This window comes from Ursus americanus, chromosome 5 (assembly GCF_024610735.1).
Source record: "Ursus americanus isolate L20-20 chromosome 5, mUrsAme1.1.p, whole genome shotgun sequence".
Classification (NCBI taxonomy): domain Eukaryota; kingdom Metazoa; phylum Chordata; class Mammalia; order Carnivora; family Ursidae; genus Ursus; species Ursus americanus.
This window is the reverse complement of record NC_142131.1, coordinates 60,908,540-60,926,693: the sequence shown is the minus strand read 5'-3', so window position 1 is coordinate 60,926,693 and position 18,154 is coordinate 60,908,540. Positions and strand designations below refer to the sequence as shown.

The window sequence follows — 18,154 nt, the reverse complement described above, 5'->3', positions numbered from 1 at the left end:
TATATTGCTTTGAATTAGTGGTGGTGTATTCTAGTGTGATTACTGGATCATAGGGAACTCAGTTTTTAATTTTCTGAGGAACCTCTGTGCTGTCTTTCACATTAGCTGTACCGGTTTGCAGTGCAGCTAACAGTGCGTGAAGATTCCTTTTTCTCCACATCCTGGTCTACCCTTGTTGCTTCTTGTCTTTTTGTTTTTAGCCATTCTGACAGGTGTGAGGTAAAATCTCTTTTTAGTTCTGATTTGCATTTCCCTGATGATGAATGATTTTGAACATCTTTTCATATGTCCTTTGGCCATTTGTATGTCTTCTTCACAGAAGTGTCTGTTCATATCTTCTGCCCTTTTTTACATTGAATTATTTTGTTTATTTGCAGTTGAGTTGTATAAGTTCTTTATGTATTTTGGATACTGACTCTTTATTGGATAGGTCATTTGCAGATGTCTTCTCCTATTCAGTAGGTTGTGTTTTAGTTTTGTTGGTTGTTTCTTTTGCTGTGCAGAAGCTTTTTATTTTGATGTGGTCCCAGTGGTGTATTTTAGCCTTTGTTTCCCTTTCCTTAGGACATACCTAAAAAGATGCTTTTGTGGCTGATGTCAAGAGAAAGTACTGCCTGTGCTCTCGTGTAGGATTTTTATGGTTTCACGTATCTAATTTAGGTTCTTAATCCATTTTGAGTTTATTTTTGTGTATGATATAAGAAAATGGTACAGTTTCATTCTTTTGCATGTAGCTGTCCAATTTTCCCAGCACTGTTTATTGAAGAGACTTTTTCCCATTGCTATTCTTGCCTCCTTTATTGAAGACTAATTGACCATGTAATTACAGGTTTCAGGATGCCTGGGTGGCTCAGTTGGTTAAGTGTCTGCCTTTGGCACAAGTCATGATCCCAGGGTCCTGGGATGGAGTCCTACATTGGGCTCCCTACTCAGTAGGGAGCCTGCATCTCCCTCTGCCTGGTGCTCCCCCTGTTTGTGTTCTCTCTCTCTCTCTGACAATAAATAAAATCTAAAAAAAAAAAAAAAAAATTATGGGTTTCTTTATGGGCATTCTGCTCTGTTCCATTGATCTTTGTGTCTGTTTTTGTACCAGGACCATAGTGTTTGGATTACTATAGGTTTGTAATATTACTTGAAGTCTGGAATTGTGATACCTCCAGTTTTGTTTTTCAAGATTGCTTTGGCTATTTAGGGTCTTTGGTGGTTCCATATAAATTTTAGGATTTTTAGTTCTAGTTTGGTGAAAAATGCTATTGCTATTTTGATAGGGATTGCATTAAATATGTAGATTGCTTTGGGTAATTAGAAAGACATTTTAACAGTATTTGTTCTTCCAGTCCATAAGCATGGAATATCTTTTCACTTCTTTGGCTAAGTTTAAGGGAGAGAGAGAACCCCAAGCCGGCTCTCCACTGAGCATGGAGCCTGACGGGGGGCTTGATCTCACAACCCTGAGTGAGATAAGGATATGAGCCGAAATCAAGAGTTGGAGGCTTAATTGACTGAGCCACCTAAGCACCCCTTTAGGGTTTTCTGTATATAGTATCATATCATTTGCAAATAGTGAAAGTTTTACTTCTTTGTCAATTTGGATGCCTTTTATTTCTTTCTGTTGTCTGATTGCTATGGTCTTGTTACCGTTTTTGTTTGTTTGTTTTTTTAGATTTATTTGAGAGAGAGAGAGCACACGCAAGAGTGCATGTGAGGGGGGGCAGGGGAAGAAGGAGAGAATCTTCAAGCAGGCTCCCCGTTGAGCACAGAGACCCACATTAGGGCTCAATCCCATGACCCATGAGATTATGACCTGATCTGAAGAGTCTGACACTCAACCAACTAAGCCACCCAAGCATCCCTTGTCATTGGGTTTTAATGGCAGATAAGGAAGAGTAAATTTTACTCTTTAAATGTTGGCTAACACTTTCATGCATTCCTAAATATTCTAAGTTACAGTTTCATTTTTCTGGTTCCCTCATATATTTCAAGCAGTTTACAAGACTGATGTACCAGTAAACAAATCTTCTTAAAACTTTAATCTCTTTCTTTCTTTCTTTCTTTCTTTCTTTCTTTCTTTCTTTCTTTCTTTCTTTAAAGATTTTGTTTATTTGAGAGAGAGAAGAGAGTGAAAGAGCTGGGGGAGGAGCAGAGGGAGAGGGACACACAAACTCCAGGCTGAGCACCAAGCCTGACTTGGGACTCCATCTCAGTACCCCCGAGATCATGACCTGAGCCAAAACCAAGAGCTGGACACTTTGAGCCACCCAGGCACCCCAAAACTTAAATAATTTTTAAATGTCCAATAAATTAAACTCATAAATTTAGCATATCAAATTTTCTTGTCTTTTAACTATCTTAATAAATAGAACATAAAATATCATAAATTATTACAGATATATGTAGTAGCACTAAAATATTAATACTGTAGATTTTGGTTGACTTCATCATTTCTATATCAATTTCTGTATTTTCCCAGAGTTAGAAGATTATCCACCCAAAAGGAAAATATTACTGTCAAGGCCAGTTGAAGTAATTTGTTAAAAATCATGACTGTGTTGCTGTTATTAATAAAGCTATTAGGGTAAAAAAGTATAGATTTCGACTGGATTTCTGGGCAGAGAAACTTGAAACTGTGATAGAGGCCTAGGACCTAGATGTGCCTGCCAAGGCTGAGCTGGCCGTGGTGAGGATGGGTGCTTTTCCTGGGGTGAAGTTCTGCGTGTCACTTAATAGGAGTTTTGGAGTCCATTCCTTTCATCTACATACTTGAACACATAGGTTTTTAGTTGTATGCGATTCTCTGTACTTACCTATTGAAATGCTTGTCTTTTAAATGAGTTGGGAGTAGGGGGTTGGATAAACATCCTTCTAGGTCCCACCGTTAATTTTGGTTTTTTTCCTCAGATTCAGGGTGCCGCTTCATTCTGTTGCTCTAAGCGTATAGTAAGCCATTCATTTTAAGTTCTTTGTAATGGATGGAATTCTGAACCACTTATTTCAGCTGTAGTTCTCTACACTAGGGCCACAGAAAGTGATTTGGAGAACAGTTTCTGCCTCTGGGAAGAACTTCTTTTTGTCTCATGAACAATGACAAATCTGTATTGAGATGAAGCATAAAGGCTTTAGTTTCCCTTCTAGATACAGCTACACTGTGAAATGGCTCTCCTTGTCCCTTAACCAGTACGGTTTTTCAGTTGGACACACAATTTTATTTCTCACAAAGTAGATCACCTGTAATAGAATCACCTTAGCCTCAAAAGAGATAGGGACTCATCATTAGAATTCAGTATCTGAAAAATACTGTTCACTTTGAATTTGTAATACAACATGATACCAATAAAAATATCAGAAAAGTTTTAAAGAATTAGGCTAGGTGAATCAAAAATTTAAAAGGCAAAAAATAAGATTACCCAGAAAAGTTTCAAAAGAAAAGGAACTAGTTCTCTCATATATTAAAAATATATTCTAAAACAATAAAGATGAAGGTGCCTGGGTGGCTCAGTGACTCTTGGTTTCTGTTCAGATCATGAACTCCTGGCTGTGGGATCAAACCCAGTGTTGGACTCCTTGCTGAGCAGGGAATCTGCTTGGGATTTTCTCTCCCTCTGCCCCTCCTCCTGCTCACTCACTCTTCTCTTTATTTAAAATAAATAAGTCTTTAAAAAAAACCCATAAAACTGTAGTGATGAAAAAAATAGTAGTGATGAAAACATAGTGATTCTGTATATGAGAAAGCCAGTAGTACAGAATATAAATTGTTCCAAATTCATAGGGAAGTAGAATATAATAAAAGTGCATTTCAGATCAGCAGAGAAAAGGTGTTTTTTTTTTTTTTTTAATTGCAGTATTATAGCCGGGGACTGGTCCCCCCTCCCCCCCGCCAAAAAAGATCCTTACCTTCAGAGGAAGAAAACACATTTTTTTCTCATTTTTATTTATTGGAGTTAGGCATTTTTTTTTTTCAAGATTTTTTTCAAAAATTGGAAATACAGATACTCTAATGCATTTGTTAGTGGGTGTGCAGCTTGGTATATTCTGTTAGGAAATTTGGAAAATATTTGTGAAAATTTAAAATGCCTACCAAAATTTAAATCTGTAAACTCTTTGATCAGCCACTTTCAGAAACATCTTAGACTTTATCCCACAGATAATTCATGTAGGTTTTGGGTTCACTCCACCATACTTTACATGCGTGAATATACAAGATTATTTTGTGCATCATGTTTGTAAAAGTAAACGATTAGAAACAATTCAACTTTCCATCTGTTGGAGACTGGTTATACTCATATGATAAAATACAGCCGTTATAAATTGAGGGAGGCAGTTTTTTAAGTTACTAATACTTCCTGATTTCGAAGATAAAGTATTAAGTGAAAAAGCAAGGTGCCAGATAATATGTGCAATCACATGAAAATATTTTAAAAAGGAAAAAATGTACACGTGCATTCTTCTGTGTGTACAGTCTATCTCTGAAAGGCTGCACAGGAAGCTAATACCAGTGGCTATGTCTGTAGAGGAGAACTGGGCGGCTAGGGATAATGGTGAGAAAATTTACTATTCATGATTTATTTACTCTTGCATCTTTTGAGTTTTACACCATGGTAATATATTGGTGTATTACATATCTTACCAAAAAGAAACACACACACACATTAATATGTAGTACTGAGGAACAAAACATATTTATCTTAATTTTCATCTTTATCAGCTCATCAGAATCCATAAGGATGAGGGGCGCCTGGGTGGCACAGTTAGTTATACGTCTGCCTTCTGCGCAGGTCGTGATCCCAGGGTCCTGGGATTGGCCCCACATTGGGCTCCTTGCTCAGCGGGGAGTCTGCTTCTCCCTCTCCCTCTGCTGCTCCCCCTGCTTGTGCTCTGTCTCTTAAATAAATAAAATCTAAAAAAAAATTAAAAAAAATAAAAGGGATGTTAATTAAAAAAAGAATCCCTAAGGGTGAGACCCACTTCAATTACATTAGAAAGGTTTTTTTATTGTGGTATAAAACACATAACATAAAAATTACCATCTTAAGCATTTGTTAAAGTGTAGTTAGTAATATATTCACATTGTTGTGAACAGATCTTCGTAACTTTTTCATCCTGCAGAAATGAAACTCATACCCTTTAAACAAAAACTTCTTTTTACTTTCTCTTGCCAGCCCCTGGTACCATCATTTTACTTTGTTTCTATGAATTTGAGTACTGCAGATATAAGTAGAATTACTCATATAAGTGGAATCATATGGTATTTGTCTCTTTGTGACTGGCATATTTCAGTTAGCATAATGTCCTCAAGGTTCATCCATGTAGCATGTGACAGGATTTCCTGCCTTTTTAAGACTGAATAGTATTCCATCATGTGTATATATCACATTTTGTTTACATATTGATTGGCTGATGGACGTTTGGGTTCCTTCCACCTTTTGGCTATTGTAAATAGTACTGCTTTGAACACAAGTGTGTAAATAATCTTGGAGACTCTGCTTTCAGCCCTTTTAAAGAGATACCCAAAAGTGAGATTGCTGGGTCATTTGGTGGTGGTATTTTTCAGTTTTTGAGGAGTCGTCATATTGTTTACCGTTAGAGTTGCACCATTTTAGTTTTACCAACAACACACGAGTTCTGATTTATTCACATTCTCACCAACACTTATTGTCTGTTTTTTTCTTTTCTTTTTTGGTTACTAGCCATTGTAATGGATGTGAGGTGATCCCAGTACATGCTTTTAACAAACATTATAATCATATATTTCTTGTATATTTAAAAAAGTTTATCAGGTACATTTAACCTAATGATTTCAGTTTGATCGCCTAAAATGTAACAAGTAGTTACTTTTTAAAACTTTTTCTCAGAATGCTTTGTTGTTGTAACTTGAGGTGTGTGTTGTATAATCAAATCTTAAAGGGGTAGTTCCCTTTACTGAGCCTCCCCTGTTTTTTCCTTCTATTTAACCATGATTGAATGACCCAGGAACAGTCTAGGCTAAATTTACCCCAAAGAATTTTGCCAACTTTATTTTCACTTACATAGTTGAAATTCTAAGGTTCTACATGTTGTGAGAATTCCAACTGTGTACCAGCATTAAAAACACTGTGATTTAATAAAAATTGTCATTTTCACTTTGCAACATAGTATTTGACCTCTTTTTACTTTTATTCTTTTTTTTTTTTTTTTTTTTTAAGATTTTATTTATTTGAGAGAGAGTACAAGCCAGGGGAGGGGCAGAGGGAGAGGGAGGAGCAACTCCCCACTAATGTGGGACTTGATCCCAGGACTCTGGGATCATGACCTGAGCTGAAGGCAGACTTAACTGACTGAGCCACCAGCTGCCCCTGTGTTTACTTTTAATTGAAAAGTTTTACCTTCATAGTCTTGACAGTTTTGTGTTAATTCTTCTCACAAGATGAATCCAGTCATAAGTTGTCTTTTAAGAGCAAGGTCAAGCAATGTTGAAGGATTTTATCCAGAGAACAGAAGTACATGGGGTCGTAGTGAAAAGTGGAAAAGGGGTATGAATTGTCTTTCAATTTTTTTTTTTCTCCTCCAAGAAAACTTAAGGGGCATTATTTATTTGAGAGAGAGAGTGAGCCAGAGAAAGCACAGGCCGGGGGAGGGGCAGAGGGTGAGGGAGGAGCAGACTCCCCACTGAGCAGGGAGCCCAGTGTGGGACTCCAAACAAGATTAATACCTGGTAAAATATTTTCCATTTTAAGTAAATTAATTGCAGTTTTCTTTTCCTGACTTGAAGTTTCTGAAATCATCATTCTGGCATTATCATCACAGAATCACCTATTCTATCTTGCAAGTATTTATTCTTTAGAAGTATTTAGTAGTATTTAAAAGTAATGCATCATTGTGTGAATATCTAGCTATAACCTATAATTACGTTGTAAGTATTAGAAGTCATTTAAAATAATTTTTGCTAGACTTTAAGTTTCACTACTGTGCAGTTTATGACTTCATTTAAATATTTAAACTGAGCAGTTGGATTTACTGTATTTGGTGTGTGAGTTGGTAAAGAAGGGTGCTGAGTGGTAGTATGGCTTGGGAAGGGTGGGGGTTTAATCCTCACTGTGGGTTTTGAGAAAAGATAATGAAATCCTTTATATCCCTTTCCATAGACGTGCATTTCAAAGACTTACATTTTAATAAGAATTGGTAGTGCAGCTGCAACCCTGGCAACACAGACTAGGAGAAAAGAATTGGGGCAGGATTCCAGAAATCAAGGCAGGCAATGGTCTCATGTGGAGCTGAGCTAATGAAAGCTGATAAAAATATAAAGCACTTAGTAGAAATAAGAACAGGCCTTTCTTTGGCATAGTGGACGTTGAAATTTTCCATACTATATTTTACCATTTAGTAAGTCAAAAAGCTGTCATAAGCTGCTTACTCAATAGGAGTAGCTGCGTTATATTGTCCTTTAGTATAAAAATACCCTAGGCTCTGGGAAGCTAATATTTCTGTGGAGTATATCTAAAAAGTAATTGTTGTTGGCCCATTCTTGGTAAAATATTGAAAGTACAATGTTCCAAGTTCGTCAGATTTTTAAAAACAAGTTTTTAAGTTTTAGTAATTTAAGAAATAAATGCTCATAGTAGTTTTAATGTAAATTTCTTGTGGCTGTTGGACTCGAGGTGCCCTCAAACAATGAAATTTGTAAACATATTCTTTTCTTAACACTATGACAGTGCCATAGAATTTGTCATTAAACCGTAATTTAATTATTACCAACATTTAGGTTGTGTCTGGGGTTTTTCCTCCTGTCATAAGAAGTATTGGAATAAAGCATTTTTGTGCATATAAATATTTTGCTTTTTTTTTCTGGAATACACTCAGTTGCTTTTGGATTTTCAGAAGTCATACTAACACATTACCTGTAAAAATTTTTGATATTTTCTAAATACTGCCAATTTACATAATCTTAATTTTTCTAGAAATGAGTTTTTTCCTTACATCTTATTTGGTTCTTTGGGCTTTTAAATCTTCTTTTATCCTAAATTCTAGAAAAATTTATTCTCATCATTTCTTGACATGTTGGCTTTTCTCTTGAAATGTTTTTCCCTCTTTCTGGAATTTCTCTTACCTGGATGTCGTTTTTTGTTTGTTTTTTCTCCGTATTTCCACTTAGTTCTTTTTTATGGTTTCTTGTTGTGACTCTATAGCACTAATATCTCACATAGTACTAATATCCCTAGAGCACTATTATCTCCTGTTGACTTTAAAAGTTAAAACAGACTTTCATTTTACCAGCAAAATGAATTTATTCAGGATTAATGGAAAATGCAAGCTATAGCAAACCATAGGCAAATCCGGAGATGAGAGAAGAGGAACATTACTTTATTGAGAAAAGGAGGAAGACTGGAGGGGCCGCTTTGAAGGAAAGTACATTGGAGGAAAGCTACAGTTGAGGGTGGTGATGGCTTCGCATTGGTTCAGGTATATGTTTTCGTATTGGCTGAGCTTGTTGCTGGGCAAGGAGAAATTCTTTTTTCTTCCTGCTCAGTGGGAATGCAAGTGACTGAGTAGTAGGGTAGGAGAGCTCCCCCTTCTGGTGTCCCAGCTCTTCATCCAGTTTTATAGTCACTCGGTGTGCATTTCTGGGTTGTCCAGCTCAGGCACTCTGCTTCAGATGATAAGTTTTTTAGTGTTTGTCTTTATTTTACAGTAGTTTTCTGATCCAGTTGTCTCTTTATTTTGGTTAGTAAGGTAATGATCTCCTGGGGTGGGTGTTGGGGAGCTATTACCTGCTGAATCTAATAATATTTAGTGGGAATGGCTAACAGCCACATCTTAGTTTGTGTCAGTCCAGGTAATTTTAAGGAGTGGGAGGGCTTGAGTTTCAGCTCAAATAGCCGTCTGGTACCACCAAATTGCTCCTAAGTTTTCCTGTTGGCTGCCACTGCATCAGGCAACTGGGTTATTTTTTAAACTCTTAGAAGTAAGTAGTAATACTTACTGGAGATAAATACATATTACTTAATAGAAATAAATAATACCCGAAGACGTAATGTCCTTAAGATTTTAATTCACCACCAGATTTGTAGGGTTTTGGTGGTGTGTGGGGGGACTTGACTGAATGGAACCCCAAAGTGAATTGCATCATCAATAGACAAATGAAATAGAGGGCGACCTTATAGTTTTGTGCATACTACATATTATATTTAACCTGTTAGTCATACATTTTTTGAAGTGTTCAAATCTATTTTAATTACTCTGTTGAATATTACTATGTTGCTGGGGCTTCGTACATGGTTATTGCTCAAAAATATCTGCCAAGAGGTTTGGATGCATATTATGGGGCTTTGTTTATTTTGTTCTGAAAGTAAAGTATGCAAAGTAAAAATACCTGTTAAATGCATGTACACATACATACATATGTACATACCTGTATACTGAAATCCTACATTCAAAAATATATTCTGAGATTGTTTTCTTTTTTTAAATTGAAGTGCAGTTAACACACCATATTGTATTAGTTTCTTACGTACAACATAGTGATTCAACATTTTATATACATTCGGAAGTGATCAGAGATAAATTTAACTACCATCTGTCCCATACAGAGTTGCTACATATTAGTAACTATATTCTCTGTGCTGTACATTGTATACCTGTAGTTTGTACCTTTTAATCCCCTTCCCTTATTTTACCTATTTCCTTACTCCTCTCCCCTCTAGGAAACACCAGATTGTTCTCTATTTCCGAGTCTGTTTCTGTTTTGTTACATTTATTCATTCGTTTTTTTTTAGATTCTATATAAAAGTGAAGTCATAGGGTATTGTCCTTTCCAATCTGACTTACTCTTCACTAAGGATTTTTCTCTAGGTCCATCCATATTGTTGCAAATGGAAAGATTTCATGCTTTTTTATGGCTAATATGCGCGCACGCGTGTGTGTATACAGTACATAATCTTTATCCTTTCATATTTTGATGGACATTTAGATTGCTTCCATATCTTGGATATTGTAAATAATGCTGGAGTAAACATAGGGGTTCATATATTGGCCTGAATTAGTATTTTCCTTTTCTTGGTATAAATACTCTGAAGTAGAAGTGATGGATTGTATGAGAGTTCTATTTCCAATTTTTTGAGGAATCATTATACTGTTTTCATAGTGGCTGTACCATTTTGTATTCCCTCCAGGAGCACATGAGGGTTCTCTTTCTTCCACATCTCGGCCAGCCCTTATTTCTTGTGTTTGATACTAGCCATTCTAAGAGGTGTGAGATGAGATCTCATCGTGGTTTTGGTTTGCATTTTGCTGATGGTTACTGATATTGAGCACCTATTCTTGTGCCTGTTGGCCATCTGTATATCTTTGGAGAAGTAGCTATTCAGATCATCTATTTTTAATAGATTTTTTTGTATACTAAGTTGAGTTCTTTCTGTATTTATACTAACCCCTTATTGGATATATCTTTTGCAAGTGTCTTCTCTTACTCAGTAGGTTGCCTTTTGTTATGTTATGGTTTCCTTTGCTGTACAAAAGCTTTTTAGTTTTAGGTAGTCCTGTTTGTTTATTTTTGCATCAGTTGCCCTTGCCTGGTGAGACAGATCCAGAAAAATATTGTTCAGACTGATGTCCAAGAGCTTACTGTCTGTGTTTTCTCACAGGGATTTTACAGTTTCCAGTCTTACTTTTAAGTCGTTAATCCATTTTGAGATTACTTTTGTATATGGTGTAAGAAAGTGGTCCACTTCCCTGGGTGGCTGGCTGGCTCAATTAATGTAGCATATGTTTTTGTACCTCAGGGTTGTGAGTTTGAGCCCTGCATTCCGTACGGAAATTACTTAGTTTAAAAAAAAAAAAAGTAAAAATATTAAAAAAGAAAAAGGAGACTGGTTAACTTTCATTGTTTTCTTTGTAATTGTCCATTTCCCCAGCACCATTTATTCAAGAGATTGTGTCTTTCCCATTGTACGTTCTTGCCTCCCTTGACAAAAATTCATTTACTTTATATGTGTGGGTTTATTTCAAGACTCTATTATCTTCCATTGATCTGTGTGTCCTTTTGTGTTGGTACCATACTGTTTTGATTTCTGTAGCTTTGTAGTATAGTTTGAAATCAGGGCTCATGATACATCCAGCTTTGTTCTTTCTGCACACTGCTTTGGCTACTTGGGTTCTTTCATCATTCCATCTGAATTTCAAGATGCTTTCTTCTAGTTCTGTGAAAAATGCCATTGGTATTTTGATATGGATTGCATTGAATCTATATATTTCTTTGGGTAGTATGGACATTTAAACAATTTTAATATGCTACCCATGAGCACAGAATAGCTTCCCATTTATGTCTTTTTCAGTTTCTTTTGTCTTTATCTTACAGTTTTCAGAGTACAGATCTTTTTACCTCCTTGGTTAAATTTATTTGTAGGTATTCTTATAAATGGGATTGTTTTCTTAATGTCTCTGATAGTTCATTATTAGTGAACAGAAATGCAACAGATTTGTGTACATTAATTTTGTAACTTGCAACTTTATTGAATTTATTATTTCTAATAGTTTTTTGGTAGAATCTTTAGGGTTTTCTGTATATAATATGTCATGTGCCAATAGTGAAAGTTTTACTTCTTTTTTTATTTGGATGCCATTGATTGATTGATTTTTCTCATCTGATTGCTATGGCTAGGATTTCCAATATTGTGTTAAATAAAGTAGTCAAAGTGGGCACCTTTGTCTTGTTTCTGATTTTAGAGGAAAAGCTTTCAGCTTTTTACCTTGAGTATGATGTTAATTGTGGGTTTGTCATATATGGCCTTTATTAAGTTGAGGTATGTTCCTCTGTATCCACTTTGTTGAAAGTTTTTATCATAAATGGTGGTTGAATTTTATCAAATGTGTTTTTCTGCATCTGTTGAAGATAATAACATGATTTTTATCTTTTTTTGTTTATGTGGTTTAACATGTTGATGAATTTGAGGATATTGAACCATCCTTGTATCCCTGGAATAAATCCCACTTGATCAGTGTGTGATCCTTCCAATGTATCATAGAATTTGGTTCACTGATGTTCTGTCGAGGATTTTTACATCAGTGTTCTTTGGGAATATTGGACTGTAATTTTGTTCTATGGTGTTTTTTGTCTCATTTTGGTATCATGGTAATGCTGGCCATATAGAATGAGTTTTGGAGTATTGTATATTTTTCAGCTTTTGGAATAGTTTGAGAAGAACAGGTATTAACTCTTGTTTAAATGTTTCATATAATTCAACTGTGAAGCTCTCTGGTCTTGGACTTTTGTTGGGAGTTATTTAATTACTCATTCAGTCTTCTTCATAGTAATGGGTCTGTTCACATTTTGTCCTGAGGCAGACTTTTTTTTAAGTTTTATTTATTTGAGACAAAGAGAGCAAGCTCATGCACAAGACCAGTGTGGGGTGGGCAGAGGTAGAAAGAGGGAGAGAATCCTCAAGCAGACTGCCTGCTGAGCATCAAACCCGACGCAGGGCTCAATCTCAGGACGCTAAGATCATGATCCGAAGTGAAATCAAGAGTCAGACACCTAGCCGGCTAGGTGCCCCTCCTTGAGTCAGTCTTGGCAGATTTTATGTTTCTGGGAATTTATCCATTTTTTCTTGGTGGTTTGTTTGTGCATAAAATTGTTCAGAGTAGTCTCATATCCTTTGTTTTTGTGTGGTATAGATTGTAATTTCTCCTCCTCCTCATTTTATTTGAGCTCTTCCTGCTTTTCTCGATGAGTCTGTCTACAGGTTTATCAGTTTTGTTTATCTTTTCATAGAACCAGCTCTTAGTTTGATTGATCTTTCCTTTTGTTTTTTAATATCAATTTCATTTGTTTTTGCTCTAATCTTTATCATTTCCTTCCCTCTGCTAACCTTGGGTTTTGTTCTTTTTATTTGCATTAGGTGTAAGGTTAGATTGTTCTAGGTTTTTCTTATTTCTTGAGGTAGGCCTGTATTGCTATACATTTCCCTGTTAGAGCTGTTTTCACTGTGTCCCAAAGATTTTGGACCATTATGTTCATTTTCACTGTCTCCATGTAGTTTTTTATTTCCTCTTTGATTTTTTTTCTTGACCTGTTGGTTGTCTAGTAGCATGTTGTTTAGCCTCCTTGTGTTTTTTTCCATATTTTTCTTTGCTTTATGGTGGTGGTCGAAACTGAACTCAAAATATTTTCAAGGCATGCTTGTATACGTTTACTTTTATACCAGTGGGATTTTTTTCTTCCATAATTTTCTTGTTTGAAATTGTAGTCTTGTCTTTTCTCTTTAAAGAATTCCCTCTAAGATTTTTTTGTAAGGCTGGTTTGGGATTGATGAACTTTTTTAGCTCTTGATTGGGTGAATACTTCTCTCTCTCTCAGTTCTGAGTGGTAACTTCGCTGTGTAGGGTATTCTTGATTTTAAGTTTTTTCCTTTCAACACTTTGAATATCTGTGCTTCTTTCTGGCTTGTAAAGTTTCTGCTGAAAAATCAGTTTACAGTCTTATGTGGCTTTCCTTGTATGTGACTAGTTTTTTTTTTTTTTTTTTTTTTTTTTTTCTTTTGCTGCTTTTAAGATTCTTTATCTCTAACTGCTCAGACTCTGATTACAGTGTGTCTTGGTGTGGGTGTCTTTGGGTGTATGTTCTTTGGGACTCTTTGCTTCTCAGACTTGGATGTCATTTTCTTTCCTCCGGGAGGTTTTCAGCTATTTCCTTCAAATAGGTTTTCTGTCCCTTACTCTTTGTTTGCTCCTTTTGGGACCCTGATAATGTGAACATTAGTATGCTTGATGCCCTAGTGGTGCTTTAAAGTACCTTCCTTTTTTGGATTTTTTTTTCTTCTTTTGCTGTGCTTTTTTTTTTTTTTAAGATTAAAGAAAAAATTATTAGAGAGTGGGTGGAGGGTCAGAGGGAAAGGGAGAAGCAGACTCCCCACTGAGCAGGGAGCCTGACGCGTGGGCCTCTATCTCAGGACCCTGGAATCAAGACCTGAGCTGAAGACAGATGCTTTACCATCCAGGCGCCCCTCTTTCTGCTGTTTTCATTGGGTTACCACTATACTGTCTTCCAGATTGCTGATCTGCTGTTCTGCATCGTTCAGTCTGCTGTTGATTCCTCTACTGTATTTTACATTTTAGTTACTGTATTCTTCAGCTTTAATTTTTTTTTTCTTCAAGTATTTTCCATGACTTTTTTTTTTTTTTACTGTGTTTATTCTTTTCTTGAGTTTGGTTAGCATCTTTGGTTAGTTACTTGCAACTCTTTATCTGGTAGATTGCTTATCTCTGTTTCATTTTCTGCTTGTTTTCTGAGGTTTTGTCTTGTTCTTTCCTTTGGAACGTACTCCCCCTGCCTCCTCATTTGCTTTAGTCTCTGCTTCTTTCTGTTAATTAGGTAGGTCAGTTATATCTGACCTACCTGGTCCTTAAGGAGTGTCTTCATGCAAAAGATGTTCTGTGGGGCCCTGTAACACAAATTCCCCTGGTCACCTGAGTCACGTGCTCCAGGAATGTTCCCTGTGTGGTTTGCATTTACCCTACTGTTGTGGATGGGTCGTGATTGATGTGGACTTGCCGGTGTGCAGGACTTTCCCCTGCTTTGTTTGTCTGTTGAGGTGTAGCCACTAACTGCTGCATTCACGATGGTAAACAAGGCTGGCCTACGTCTTATCTGGCGGAGAGGCCCAGTCATGACTGCTGTAGGTGCACTGATATACATGGTTGGCCCACAGTGCGGCTGACTATAACGGCATGCTGCAACACCTGGGGTTTGCTGGTCTTTTGGGCAGCTTTCTATGAGGTATGGTTGTCTTTGTTATGGGAGTTCTAGTATGTGGGACTCGTCCCCCAGGGAGGGGTGTTTAGGAGGGCTCAGGACCAGCCAAGGCCACTTGCCAGTTGTGGTGAGGGTGAGAGGGTTGCTGTTTGGGAAGGACTGCCAAGCTGTACGGGTGGGTTGGGTGAGGCAAATACACAGGGCAATGTTGGAGCAGGGTTAGTGGTGCTACCGCAGTAGATGGAGAATATCAGAAATGGTGCTCACAGGCCAGTCAGGTAGAGGAGGGGAAGAAAAGGGACACCTGCAAGCACTTTGCTCCCTGGAGAACATGCCAACAGATTGCTGCCCGTCTTTTACTAAAATTCGTCGTGAATTTCCTTCACATGTAACCCAGGCACAGCTGCCTCTGTGCTGGGACTCAGAAACATTGAGATGAAGTGTGCCCTTTAAGAGCAGAGTCTTGGTTTCCTGCTGCCTTCTGGCTCTCTTGAATGTAAAGCCCATTGGTTTTCAAAGCCAGACATTGTAGGTGTGTGTCTTTCCAGCGCAGGACCCCCAGACTGTGGAGTACCATGTAGGTTTCAGTGATGGCTTCTACAGTTGTGATATTCCTGCTATGGGTCACTATGCCTGGGGTGTGGGTCCTGACTAAACTGCCTGTCTGCCTCTTCTTCCCTCTCACTATGGCTTTTTATTTATTTTTTTAATATCGCATGATCCATTGGGCTAGTCTTGAGTTAAGTGTCAAAGATAGATGTTATATATGTATTTGTGGGTTTTGGTGTTTCCCTGAGAGAAGGTGAGCTCTGGATCTCTCCCCTATTACACTTTTTTTTTAAATTTTTTATTATATTATCTTAGTCACCATACAGTACATCCCTGGTTTCCGATATAAAGTTTGATGATTCATTAGTTGTGTCCCTATTACACTTTCTTGATCCCATCTTCTGAAGTTTGTTTCTGTTATCCAGATAAGAGAGGTGGTATTAGAAGGTTATTGATTATGTGATTGGAGTAAAGAAATTTCCTCTCTGATACACTGCACTTAAAGTTTAATAAAGCAGTAGAAGACTTCATTGATAATATGACAGTACAGGTATTTTATAATTTCTTTAAGTATTCTTTGTGTTGTACTCAAATTGAACTTGTTTGACTGTTATCTTTGAGATTATCATACTGTAAGATAATCTATTCTAAAATATTTTTTTAATATTTTTACATGTAAAGTGTCAACACTATTTATAGAAATATATTAAATTTCCTTCTGGGGTTAGAAGATAAAAGGTGATGGGGTGGGTGCCTGGGTAGCTCAGTCGTTAAGCGTCTGCCTTCAGCTCAGGGCATGATCCCGGCGTTATGGGATCGAGCCCCATGTCAGGCTCCTCCGCTATGAGCCTGCTTCTTCCTCTCCCACTCCCCCTGCTTGTGTTCCCTCTCTCGCTGGCTGTCTCTATCTCTGTCAAATAAATAAAATCTTGAAAAGAAAAAAGAAGATAAAAGATGATAGAAAAGTATTTTTCCTTATAATATTTTATCTATGCAACCAAAAAGGACAATAGCTTTTAACCACAGACTAGAATCCCACAGATACATTTTTATCATTTAATGTGAATTCTAACTTAATTTTTCTTGATTTTAGTAAAACATATACCTTATTCTTGTAAAGTTCATGTGTGGGTAAAGAAAGAGAATAGCAGATTAATTTTTGGGAATGTCCTTTAACTTTTGGGAATGTCATTTCATCATGTTTTAAAAGTTATTACATAAATGCACTTAGGGTGTTCATAAGAAGAGCTTTTTAAAGATAAAGATAACAGTAGGTTTTCTCATTTGACAACTCGGATTTGTATTATTTTAGTATGCCAGAGACATTAAGTTTTAATGAACTTAATCTTTAATCTGCCTATATTTTACTAAAGAGTTTAGTGATTTTTCTTTTGGAAAAATACAGATTGATTCTGACTGTGGGCAGCGTATTATATTGCTTTTCTGTGTTCCTGAGAAGACAGGTCAAGATACCATATGTTCTGATGTGCAGTTGATGGCATTGACTTAATTTTGATTCTTCTCATTTCCTCTGTAAAATTAGCAAAGGATTTCAGTATGATATTTTCTAGAACTTTTTTTTTTAAAACCTGTGGAAACAGTTCTGTAGATCTGTAGATTTAAAAAAAAAAAATCTCTTTGGTAAGGGTGAGAAAGATCAGCTTTTTGTGTAAATTTTATCTTCTTGGTACCAGAAGCAGTAGTTCAGTTACACATTATTTATTTTGTAAGGATTCCTGTGGTTTTTATTTGTACTAAGTTTGATATATCTTTATTGTTTTTCTTTGTGATAAAGCTAATGCTATATATTTTTAAAGCTTTTCGATTTTCCTGGCTTCTTGCTCCACCTCTGTAGAACTTCATATAGGGCATACTTCCCTACACTAGTTTGCTCTTCTCTTTCCCTAAGAAGAGGAGAACCTATTCATCCTTAGTGACAACCATATAGAGACCTAAGTACCTTTTGAAAAAATAATAATTAATGATTAGTTTCACTGAGAGCTGTAAATAAATTGTAGTCTGGTTCGTCTTTAGTAGTGAGCATACCTTGCAGGTGTTGTCATTGTTGATCTTTACTAATGATGTGAAATATATAAGTAAACGTGATGTGTATAGCTTTTTTGTTTGTGCTCATAACTTCCATCTGGAACTTAAAAGATAGTATGTACATACGTAATTCTTAGAAAATTTTTTTCTGTAGGTATTATTGGTCTCTTTAACAAGAAAATCTTTGAACCATTTTAAACTTATAGGATGTACTATGTCTGGTGCTAGACCTTCTGTTGATACTGTTTGATGTTTGATTTGAGAGGAAACTTTGATAACCTAATAACATGAGTCAGCTCTTACCTTGTGCCAAATATGCTGTTAATCACTTTGATAATACAATATGATGTTAATTTTTATGGCTGTGTTGGGGTGGAGAAATTTAAAACAGCTCAGAGAGCTCTTAAAGAAGTATGACAGAGTTCTCTTGTCATAGCAGATGAATCTTGTAAAAGTTTGTCCCAGCCAAAGAATCATTGAGAGCTAAGAATACCTCATTTATTTAGGGAAAATACCAAGTTAACAGAAAGTCCTCGAGCAATTCTCACAAAGCAAGTAGGAATCAAATATAAATCACAGTGATCTTTTCTTTCTGGGATGAATCTGGAATCAAAGCTTGGTGTCTGCCTTACCTAGTTCTACACCCAGATAAATGACCGATGTTTGTGCTCATTTGACTTTCACCTCCTCAGGGGATTGATAGGAGATTCCATGCCTGACTAAGAAGCCTGAATTATGCATACTTTTCATACTTCAAGCCTTTTAATTACCTTCCTTCAGCATTGCTTTTGCAAAACAGATTTGGCAGCCAGTTCAGTCAGTAACTGGGTACTGAACAAG

The 18,154-nt window shown here is 36.5% G+C and overlaps 1 protein-coding gene across 12 annotated transcripts in view; it reads left to right on the top strand.

The window, feature by feature from the left end:
• CDC42SE2 (CDC42 small effector 2) overlaps positions 1 to 18,154 on the top strand; it is a 109,246-nt gene that overhangs the window by 45,168 nt on the left and 45,924 nt on the right. The window lies entirely within an intron of this gene.